Source organism: Chiroxiphia lanceolata, chromosome 4 (genome assembly GCF_009829145.1).
Source record: "Chiroxiphia lanceolata isolate bChiLan1 chromosome 4, bChiLan1.pri, whole genome shotgun sequence".
Classification (NCBI taxonomy): domain Eukaryota; kingdom Metazoa; phylum Chordata; class Aves; order Passeriformes; family Pipridae; genus Chiroxiphia; species Chiroxiphia lanceolata.
In genome coordinates, this window is record NC_045640.1 from 42435277 (window position 1) to 42447004 (window position 11728).

Below are 11728 nucleotides of genomic sequence, written 5' to 3' on the forward strand. Positions count from 1 at the left end.
TGAGAGAAATTCAGTAGGTTACAGTTTCAAGTACTTGGAAATAAACTTACCCTGTCTGTCTCTCTATTGTGCTCAAACCAATGAAAATTAATGCAGTCAAAGGATACAATACATGCTTAAGACACAAGTTTGAAAATGGGTAGCTCTGGTAATAATTTGTGTTGCCTCTAAATCTTAAAAATAGTGAAATAACTAACATAACATATCCAGCTGCAATTTCCAGAAATGAATGCCTGATGGAAAAATTATTTGAACATATCATCATTCCTGTGAAGCTACATGGATTAAAGATCTACTATAAGCAAAATTTTAATTGAATAGAATAAAAAGGTGTCCAAATGTCAAATTCTGGATCTCTTTCCCCCCATGGCGTGGGACGGCCCAGTTCTAGTCCCATTTCCATCTGAGGAACCATTTCCGACGGCTTAAGTGGATAGGGAGGGGGACTACAGGCCAGGGGTTTCTTCAGGTCCTGAGTCTGGAGAGGAGAGGTGCTCCCCCTTCTCCCCACCCACGTGGCTCCATGGCAGGCACGGAGACAGCACACTGGCATGGAGAGGAGGCAAGAGAGAGTTTATTGTTGGGGGGGTTACATTTATAGGGTTAGAAGGACTCACGGAGTAACCAATTAGAAATCTCAAGGGGCTTACAGGAACACCCAGTCACAGGAAGGGGTTAACAAGGTCCAATGAGAATACCTTAGGACATCTTCCCAGGACATTCCTGCATGGGATAACACTTGTCGTGGGGTGTCTTGGGAAGAAGAAAGCATGAGTTAGCAAAGAGACTACAAAAAGCCATTTTGAAACATGTTTAAACCACAGTTTTCTCATATACTGCAGATTTACTGCCACATCAAATGACCAGCAAATTTATTAGGAAGAAATAAAATCAAAACAGTGTATTTTTTTCTTTTTCCTTTTTAGTTTCACAATCTGAAAAAGTGACTTGGACAACAATGGGGAAAGCTGTAGTCATGAAACCTTAGGAACCACTACTTTTTTAACATTGACTTTACTGATTCATAACTTACTCTCAGGCTATGTTAGAGGAGTTTTTCAGTGGTCTGTACTGGACAAGATAGCGGTCAACATCTCCATTAATGCTTTTCATTATGGAATAAAGTATTTCCCTATAAAATTCAGTGGGAATGTTTGCAAGCACTTTGGAGGATAGGATTAGAATTCACAGTGTTCTTGATGGTGCAGAAACAGACAAATCAATAAGATAAAATTCAATAAGAACTAAAGACAAATATAAAGTACTATATGCAGGAAAGTAGAATCAAATATCTCCCCCCTCAACAATTACTTCAACACAGAAAGAAAGAATTAAATCATACAATAAGGCAGTAGGTTCTTCCAGAGGACCAGTTGCTTGCTTTGCATTAATCTGTGGATCCTTTTGCTGTAAGTTATGAAGAAAAGATACAAGGACTCCCTGAAACAACATCTCAGCCTTGGCCATATTGATCACCATAATTGGTCCACTCTGGCCTCAAATCGGGAGGCTTGGAGACACAGCATCTATAACGCAGCGGAAGCCTTTGAGAACACACGCAGGATCTCTCTCGAGGAGAAAAGGCAACGCAGGAAGAACCGTGTCTTGCTGAATACTTCATCTAAGGAGTCTTTCTGCTGTGCCTTTTGCAACCGGATATGTCTGTCACGTATTGGCCTCATAAGTCACCAACGTGCCTGTAACAAATGTGGATAAAGCCTTCCCAAATCTTCGTTCGCGAAGCCCAGCCATGATGATGATGATGATGACGAGCAGTCTTTCTGATAGAGGAAGTTACAATGAAAGGCAAAGTACATATGGTTGGACTCTTTACTAACAGCTCTGTTACTGTCTGTTACAAAAAAGAGCTCATATCTAGCCAATATGGCCAGGATGGTTTTAGATCCATCCAAGTCTGAACTCCATGGAGAGACCTAAACTGTATACTTATAATGAGCATTGCAGAGCCAACCACCTATGATTTATGCATGAAACAGCTAAATTAGGCAACCTGGATTTTTGCTGTGTATCTGGCCAAGAATGTACTCTGTATTCAGACATTCACTGTAGTGCAGGCCTGAATTTTCATAAGATTTAAATATATTTTATGTCAAACCAGCAGTGGGCCCAGGTGGCCAAGAGGGCCAATGGCATCCTGGCCTATATCAGGAACAGTGCGGCCAGCAGGAACAGGGAAGTGATTCTTCCCCTGTACTCAGCGCTGGTGAAGCCACACCTGGACTGCTGTGTCCAGTTCTGGGCCCCTCAGTTCAGGAAGGATATTGAGGTGCTGGAGCAGGTCCAGAGAAAAACAATAAGGCTGGTGAAGGGACTGGAGCACAAGTCCTGCGAGGAGAGGTTGAGGGAGCTGGGGTTGTTTAGGCTGGAGGAGTCTCAGGAGAGACCTCATCACTCTCTACAACTACCTGAAAGGAGGTTGTAGCCAGGTGGGGGTTGGTCTCTTCTCCCGGGCAACCAGCAGTAGAACAAGAGGGCACTGTCTTAAGCTCTGCCAGGGCAGGTTTAGGTTGGATATTAGGAAGAAATTTTTTACAGAGAGAGTGATCAGACATTGGAATGGACTGCCCAGGGAGGTGGTGGATTCACCATCCCTGGAGGTTTTTAAGCTGAGACTGGATGTGGCACTTAGTGCCATGGTCTAGTTTACAAAGTGTTGTTCGATCATAGGTTAAACTTGGTGATCTTAGAGGTCTTTTCCAATGTGGTTGATTCTATGATTCTATGCTTCTAAGCCACATTTGGATTTACTGATAGTTTTCCTAGACTTTACAAATTTACGAAATTAAAAATGGTGCATACCATCTGCAAAATACAGTAAAGTATGTATTTTGGAAAGCAGGTTACAAGCTTATTTCAGTGTATTGTGAGTATGCATGTCTGCCTGCTGTAAAATGAACCACCAAGGGAATAGATTAAAAAGGTTAACCCAGAAATAATATCCACAAAAGTTTAACTGAAATCTAGTAAACTCAATGCATACTACCCTTGCAAGAGGTTGTCTACATACCTCTAGCAGCAGAGGGTTTTTTTTTTCCTTTCCCTGAAAGAGTTCCACATCAGCATCTTGCTAGAAATGTGAATTATTGCCCTTCTTGAATACTGCAAATTGCAGTATTCAACTGCTGCCAAAAAAAAAAAAATAAATCAAAATTAAAAATTAAATAAATTAATACGGTAACTTTTTTTGAAAAAAAAAAGATAGTACTATCAAAACTTGTATGGATGAAACAAAAGCTTTCAGGACATTCCTCCATTTTAAGAATGAGAATGACTATGGTGTAACACCTCATAGCTTGGTTCAGAACTTTTATTTGTCTGTGTGTTATCCAAGACTTATTCAACTCTCAATTTGCCTAACTCAGAGAAAAGGTACACTTGAATTTTTCATGGTTTAGAACATTTCCTTTGTTTGAGTTTTGAGTAGTGTTGTTTGGGGTTTTTTTTCATCCTTATACTTCCTTCTCTCTATTTTCAATATGTGTCTCTGAAAAGCAGAATAGTGGTGATAAAAAAAACCCAAAAAACCAAATCAAACCAAACCCCCAAAAAAACCAAACCAAAAAGAAACAAATAAACTCACACAAACAAAATCTACCTGGATACACCAGTACATTTGCATACCCTTTCTTCTGGTATATGTTTTTCAGTATTGAGGGAGGGGAATTTAAAAAAAAACATTTTCACAAATGTGATAACCTAAATTTATCTAGAGCAAAGTTAGTATTAGCCACATACCAAGTAAATAAATACCTCTGTTGACAGTGCTTGTTTGCCTCTTCTAGAGAAGGAACTTGTTCTTTCAGCGGTGTCTCTACTCCAGACAATCACCTGTTGCCTCTTCCTTTCAGAATTCTCTACTGATGATGATCCCGAGGGACACACAAGAAACCTTCTAAAAAGAGGCAGAGCAAAACTCCTGTGTTCTCTTCCAGTGTTTCATCTTCAAACCCTGGCTTCCCTAAGGTTCCAGGCCCAAACCTGGTTTCTCCCAACCTCCCCCGTCCTTACCTAATACCAATCACTAACTTCAAAAACACACAGGAAAAAACCCTTTATCCTCCCTTTTTCCTATCTGCAGCCCAAATAAAGCCTTATTAACTTCTTCCAGTGTCCCTAGCTGGTCTCAAAGAACTTCTCTGAAAATCTTATTGACCACTTGGGCAGTCTTGTTTCTCTGCTTACCCCATTATAATCATACATGCCATTGACTCTGGTTGGGAGATAAGACATCATCCACCTACTCACCCTCCCGCAACTGACTAGGAGAATGATTTCAAAGGGTCAAAATGAGAAAAACTCATGGTTCAAGATAAGGATAGTTTAATAAGTGAAGTAAAACTATTTGCACAAACAGAGCAAATTAAGGAATTTATTCATGATTTGTCTTTGGTGGGCAGATGTCCAGCTAATTCCTGAAAAACCTCAGTCCTGTCAGCCCCAGTCTTATTAACATACTAGTTTAAGCTTCCTCTGTTATGATGCTGACACACTGTAAAACTCTATCCTCTGTAGCTGCTGGAATCACTATATCAGCTGTGTGAGAAGTCTCCAGCCAGCCAGATCTGTTGATGGCAGATGCAGCTCTCCTGGTCACAGGTTGCCAGGAGTACCCGACGCCTCTCTGTGCAGCTGGGGCAGACAAGTAGTTTTTTTGCAAAAGGTGTGCCATGGTTGAAAAGCTGTATCACCAGGTGAAGGAGCTATGGGAAGAAGTGAACAGGCTTTGTAGTATTTGGGTGAAATGAGCAAGAGGGAGATTGATTATTTTCAGAGATGCTACAGTCTGAAGACTCTCAGGAGTCTTGAACTTCCATTGTAGTGGAAAAGCAGGTGGACTCGGAACCCTGCAGGGTAATTAGTCAAAGGACTGTTACTCAAGGGTTTGTTAAAGATGAAGACTGGAAGGTGGTCACCATATGTACCAGGAGGAAGGTTCCTCCTCCTCCTCAGAATTTGACAGGTAGGATGGCGCCTTCTACAACAAGTAGAAGGCTGGACAATCGTTAACTTCTGGAACTAGAAGGCCAGACAACTGATGAGGTAGGAGAAGGTCTTTCTGGGAGTAGTGGGACCACCTGTACCCAACAACAAGATCTTCTCTGTTAACAGGAAAGGAAGGGTACTTGTAACAGGAAGCTGCAAGAGGAGCAGCTGAGGTCACTTGATCTGTTCAGCTTGGAGAAGAGAAGACTGCAGTCTACAACTTCCTTGTGAGGGGAAGAGATCACTTCTCTGTGGTTACCAGTGACAGCACCTGAGGGAACAGGTGTGTCAGGGGAGGTTTAGGTTGGATGTTAGAAAAAAGTTCATCACCCAGAGAGGGTGGTTGGGCACTGGAACAGGCTCCACAGGGAAGTGGTTACAGCACCAAGCCTGACAGAGTTCAAGAAGTATTTGGATGATACTCTTGGGCATATGGTGAGACTTTGGGGATGGTTCTGTGCAGGGTCAGAAGTTGGACTTGATGATCCTTGTGGGTCCCTTCCAACTCAGCATATTCTGTGATTCTGTGGTTTACTTGGGAAGGTGAAAGCCATAACCACAAATCATCCCCCTTCCTCCTGTTTTTTGTTTATGGCTGAGCACAATGTTGTATGACACATCCCTTTGGCCAGCCTGGGTCAGCTCTCCTCCCAGCTTCTTTCTCTCTCCCAGCCTACTACCGTAGAGGAAGGTAGAGTGAGAAAAAGAAAAGGCCTTGATGCTGTGCAAGCACTGCTCGCCAGTAGCCTAAAAATTGTATTTTTATCAATACTGCTTAAGTCACAAATTCAAAACACAGTAGCATACAAGCCACCATGAAGAAAAAAAAATCCATTACAGCCATACCCACTCTATGGCAATCTTCAATGTTATCTATGTTACTGGAAAGTGTGGAGTGAGGTCTGGCCTGAAGTTTCAAAGTTTAGAATGAAAGTTCACAACAGTTCAAAACAAAGCTGTGGAAAACTTAGAATTCTACAAAAAGAACTGATACTTCTGCATTACCAGTACATTATAAAAAAATCTGATTATTATTACCAACCTTATCTGTTTAAATGAAACTTCTGCCAATTTATTTTCTACATTCTTCTAAATTATAGTATCTCAATTTTAAAGTATAATTCCAAAAGAAAATAGAATATATGTATAACATGTACATTATTAATAATGAAAATAAATATAAGGGTAATATATGAAGGAAACTACTGGTTTGATTTCCCAATTTAGCTTCAAAACCTGTCAGCATACCTTTTTCAGCAAACAAAAACATAGCAGAAGGCAGTTTATATAAGATGCTACTCTATTTCCATAGATATGAGATAAAAATTATATGTACTGAACAATACATTTGAAATAATGGCAAATAACTACTCCTGCCTTTTTCAAATATTCAAAAATATATTAGAGTAACACTTTAACAGCTCTTTGTAGAAATAAAACACTTGTCAATGATATTTCAAAGCAGTCATAAGCTCAGCAATTACTTACTATGCTGTCATTCTAATTTTCTTTGAAATTTACAGAAACATCATGCCATTGAGTAAAGAATGACAATTTTTCATTACTTTAGCTAATGCTAAAAGGAAGTTGTTCTCAGCTCTCACTGCTGATCGTTCTCCATTAGGGAAAACAGAACTTTAAAGGCAGCAGTTTGCTAGGGAACATGCAATGTCTTCTCTTATTTAAAGTGTACACGGAATTCACCCCTCACAGCAACGGTGTGAACAGAGACAAATCATTGAAACCAGTCTACTTAGGAGAATGAGGAAAGAAGGGTGAGGAAAGAAGATAAAGCTTTCTTTGCTGTAACTCCTCACAGGTGACTATCCTCTTTCTGACTGAAATGCGGGATTTGAAGGAGTTAGTAACTATGCTACTATGTTCAGAGTGCTGTCTAAGGTTGCTTAAATTACCATTTCTAATCAAAACAAATCACCAAAAGCTACTTTAAAAAAACCACTCAAAACATTCCTTTTTCCCTATGTATATATAGTTATACTTGATCATTTCAGTCATCACTGGATTTTGCTTCCTATGGTTATCTAAAAGATAAGGCAATTTAGTCAAGTTTCTTTTTGGTTCCTACAGTAATTCAGTGTTTAAAAGTTGGGAGTAAATAATATTTAAACTGGAGATTATTCTTCCTACACTGTTCAATTATTTCCCAAGTAAAATTGTATCGTTTTATCTTTCACGATGCAAAGGAGCTATCACAGTTCTTACACATCCTTCTGTGCAAAGCACGATCTTTTTATTCATGGGGGTCTTCTTCTCTGATCCACATAGCAAACAGTATTTACTATTCTGAAAGACATATCATATTAATCCTCGTGAAGGCTGCCAGTATATGAGACATCAAAATGTAATGCTGAAAAAATAGCTCATTTGCATGTTCTTTTTATGCTCGGTGTATTCAAATAACTTTCAAATAACTATAACGCTCAATAGTTGCATATCACGCAGCTGGACTTTCAATTCAGCTATTACAAAATCAGCAAGCCATTTGAAAACCATGACTTCCCATGCCCAACTGAGTCCATATTCCCAGTTGTGTTTGTATTAATCGCTATGTTATTCTACATACAGTGTTTATTCTCAGAAAATGTTCTGTAATCAGTAAACCCTCATAGTTATTCAGAGCTTGAGGTGCATATACCCTCCCTGAATAAAGACTAGCAAAGCAACTGTCCAGATGGCTTCTCTGTATCCTGGGAAGAGGATCTATGAGGAGGTTCTATCTTCCCATCATCTCCATGCTGTCCTTAGGGCCTTCTGTGTTCTCACCCTGACTAATGTTAGTATTCCACTGGAGAACACAGGAAAAAAGCTTCAAATGTCACAGAGACTGATTCCTTCTCCTTCCATGCAGCCTATTATCTCCAAGTTGATCTGTAGCTTTGATGCCTTTGGCAGGAAGGTGAAACTTTATTAATCAGCTCAGTACTGAAATGATGGGGGGGCATTTTGTAACATTAATATTTTCAAATTGGAAAAAAAAAGTTGTAATGCAGGGTTTTCTGCTGACCTTCCATGTTAAGAGCACTCTGCAGAGCCTATTCCCCAACACCACACGTTGGGAGAAACAACTGCAAGGTATCAACAAGCAACCTGCACATCACCAGGGCAGTTCTTCCTTTAGGCTCTGCTATTTCAATTACCTTAGTAAATATAGATCACATAATTAACAGAACACCTTTCTGTGCCAAAGATTTTGAGATGTACGCAGCAAATGACTGTGGGTTTTTTGTCATCTTTCCCCCAGGTACACTGATTTTTTCATCTGTTGTGCCTAACCATATACTAGTGAATTTCCAGTTCTTATATCTCCTGCTGCTTTTAGTTTCTGTTGGTTTTTTTTCATTAGCCTTCTAGTTTGTCACCCAACTGATATTATTTATTATATCTCTGTCTTTTTCTCATAAATTGCTTTCTATTTCACTTTATTCTAGTCTCCACTATTTTATTACTTGATCTTTCACTTTCAAAAACTACAATCTAGTTTTTCCACTCTGTGAAATTCTTTCCTCATATAAAACCCAAATATGTCGTCAGTTGAATTCAAGAAAGTTCTAAGTTTCTCCACAAATTCATGATTTGAACATGGGAGTGAGGAATTGGCTGTTTGGTGTCTACTTATTTAAAGGCAGGAGACCAAATGCCCCAGTGTTCATTTAAAAAGAGTATATTCACTTATTAAGTTTCTATATCAATAAATCAGGGTAGCATCAGTAAATTACAAACAAGTGCTTCTCCAAGACATATGTGTTTTGTCCTTTCTTTTGTTAGACTGTTGGGGCATAAGATTGAAATCGGAAATAAACAACAGAGTTAAGCTGTTTGAGCTAGATATCTGAGAGATTTTAACTTGAAAAATTCTTCATTTTGATTGGTTTGTTTGAGTCTTAGGATTAATTTCTAGGGGAAATGAGCTGAAATGTTGATTGATTGGGAAAATGCATAGTTTCCACTGAAAACAAGTAGTAACTCTCCCTTTTTCTTCCTGCTTCAGTCTGATAACAGTGGCAAGTCAATATCATCCCCAATAAACTAAAGGAGTTCAAGTGATCTTGTAGTAAGGATAATCATCTTTGAGTGGAATTCAGGTATGTCAATATATTTTAAAAAATAAATAGTAAAATATCTCTATTAGAAGCATTATTTGTGCTGTACTACTTCTAAGAAAAAAACACATGTACTTACAATGTAATTGTATTTAACATAAAAAGCTTAAAGGAAAAGAAATAATAAATCAGACTAGGAAAAGTTATTGTTAAAAGCACATTGGTATGTTTCCCTTAGTCCTTCTCAAATTTGAACCTTACCTCTGGTAACAGATTTTGTAGTTGACTGGGATATTGTTAAGGAGACTGTATTGTAAATGGCACAGAATTTTCATCTATTTTCCAAGAACGCTTTTCTTAGACTTTAGGATTCTCAGACATTTTTAAAAGGAGATTAAAAAACTATCTCTCAGGAACAGTTTTGATGTAGTGGATCATATCTTTTGATGGAGAAATAGCTTAGGCAGAATCTTAAGGTGCCTTCCATCTCTATTTTCTAATTTTGCGATCTCACAAAAACATACTTTAATTTAGAAGTAGCCTCTCTTTTGTGTACTTTGTTGATTTTCTTTTGGTATTTTTTGTTAAGGAACTACATTCTTAAACCCTGCTCTTTTCTGACAGGCAGTGATTGACCCATCTTTTTTTTAAGCTATCAACTGGTTCTTGACACATTTTTAATCCATTTCTTCTTTCAGACATTTGCATCTTTTCAAGAAATTACCTCTGAGGTTACCATGGGTCTCCCTTCACTATCATGTTTCTTTCAGCTTTCAGAATACCACATTAGGAATCAACCAAACCAGTTTCATCTCCATTTGTCTCCTATATGCCCTACTTAGCGTTTTGCTTCTTTATTTTTTGTTTGCTTGTTTGTTTTGCATTTCCCCTTTTTTATAAATACACTGTATTTTATCTGTTTTCTGGTATTCTAGCATGAAGTTTTCATCTGAAATAATGGAACTGTTTTTATTTCTTCTTTAGGTGGATGAGGATGACATTTCTATAAATAAAACAAACGATCATCTATATATTACACAATTTAATACTGTTCCCAGTGGGGGTGTGGGCAGGGGAAGTACCTATTCAGCAAAGTCTTTGAAACTGAGCTAACACACAATATTCCTCCTGAAGTATTCAAATGCACATCAGTAGATCTAGCAATGACACACAGTCTTTGACATTGAAGAATTGAAAAAAAATCCACATAGCTACAGAAGGCTGTCTCCCACACAGTAATTACCTTGTCATTTTTCTTTTAGTATATCAGTACCATTTTAAACATAAAATAAAAAAATTACATTTTGCTGCTGTGTTTCTGAGTTAATGGAAATAAGCTTTCATGGAGTCCCCTGGGAGTTTAGGTCTGTGTGTGCAGAAATGGTAAGAGAAATCATAAAATGGGATATTTTTCAGATACTAAAAAAATTTTTTCAAATGTTATTGTTTAATGACACAGAAAAAAGAAAACCAAAACAACTGCAGCAAAAGAATTGCAAATATCCTGTACTAACATATTAATATTCCAGGGGATTTAGTGGTCTGACTACTGACTCGATTTCATTGCATGTGATTTGTAATTAACACCTAGAACTTTATTTGCTAATGTGGACTAGCTCTGAGAGTTAGGACTTAACACATACAGGAACTTTTTTCCCTTTGAATAGTTAGCAAGGATACCCTCAGTTGTTCTAAAGAACTCTGTTAAGGAATGTGAGATATAAAAGAACACTGAGTGGAAGGATGGCAGAAATGATCTGACACCCCTTTGTATGGCTCTGGACAGGAAGCCTACACGTCCTGCTACATCTCCCCACCCAGAGAATCACTGTTTTCAAGCTAAACCAGATTGCAGAACAGGGCTGCTTCTTGTCCTGTATGTCGTATAACAGAGGGATTTTCTAATAAAGTACTTCAGAGCCATGGACAAGAAATAATTTTTCTGACTGAAAGCATGTGTTTTGATTTGATTTTTTTTTCTCAGTATGAACAGGTATTAAAAAAGATTATACTATTAATGTTTAATTCATGTTGTAGAATTGTGCTTGGTGCTTCTAAACAGGAAGTCTGTCCTAAATGCATTTTCTGAAAGTAATTAGGAACTCGAAGCAGGGAACCTAAAGGAAGCGAATCATAAACCAGTTCTTAGTGTGGTCACAAGTTCCCCTGAACAAGAGAAACACAGAGTAATAATACTGTACTAGAAATATTTTTCTTTTATAACATGTGTATACAAATTTTTATACAAGTTATACAAGTGCAACATAGTAGAAAGTTCCATTAACTCTTTCTTTTGGGCCTGCTACCCAATCATGTCAGCAACCTGTTTATTCATAGTTTTCATGTGATCACTTTCAGGGCAGACTGCCAGCACTACTTAACTTCTCTAGTCTAAAAGCGCTTGAAGAGCAGATGGTATTGGAATTCATCTTTCACAGGAGTATTTTTTCACTTTTTTAACTTGCATCTTCTTAATCCTTGATTGTCTTAAGCATCAGTTGGTCTTCCTAAAAATGGAAATCAAAGAAAACAAGATTTGCTCTGAATCAGACATATATTATAAAAGACTATCAGAAGATTTACTAGAATACTATAATGCTTTGGTCTGACCAAAGATTAAGATAGCAATTTGAAAAAGACCTGAATCACTCCAGATTATTTAT

At 38.1% G+C, this 11728-nt stretch overlaps 1 long non-coding RNA gene across 2 annotated transcripts; it reads left to right on the forward strand.

Annotated features, from left to right (window-relative positions):
• Nucleotides 1-7927: 7927 nt before the first annotated feature.
• On the forward strand, nucleotides 7928-10959 carry LOC116785982. Of its 2 annotated transcripts, none has more exons than XR_004356782.1 (3): nucleotides 7928-8266; nucleotides 9025-9107; nucleotides 10852-10959. It is a non-coding gene; the product is annotated as an uncharacterized LOC116785982 (long non-coding RNA). The 2 variants fall into 2 exon arrangements; XR_004356783.1 differs by lacking the exon at nucleotides 10852-10959 and adding an exon at nucleotides 10050-10097.
• The last annotated feature ends 769 nt before the right edge of the window (nucleotides 10960-11728 follow it).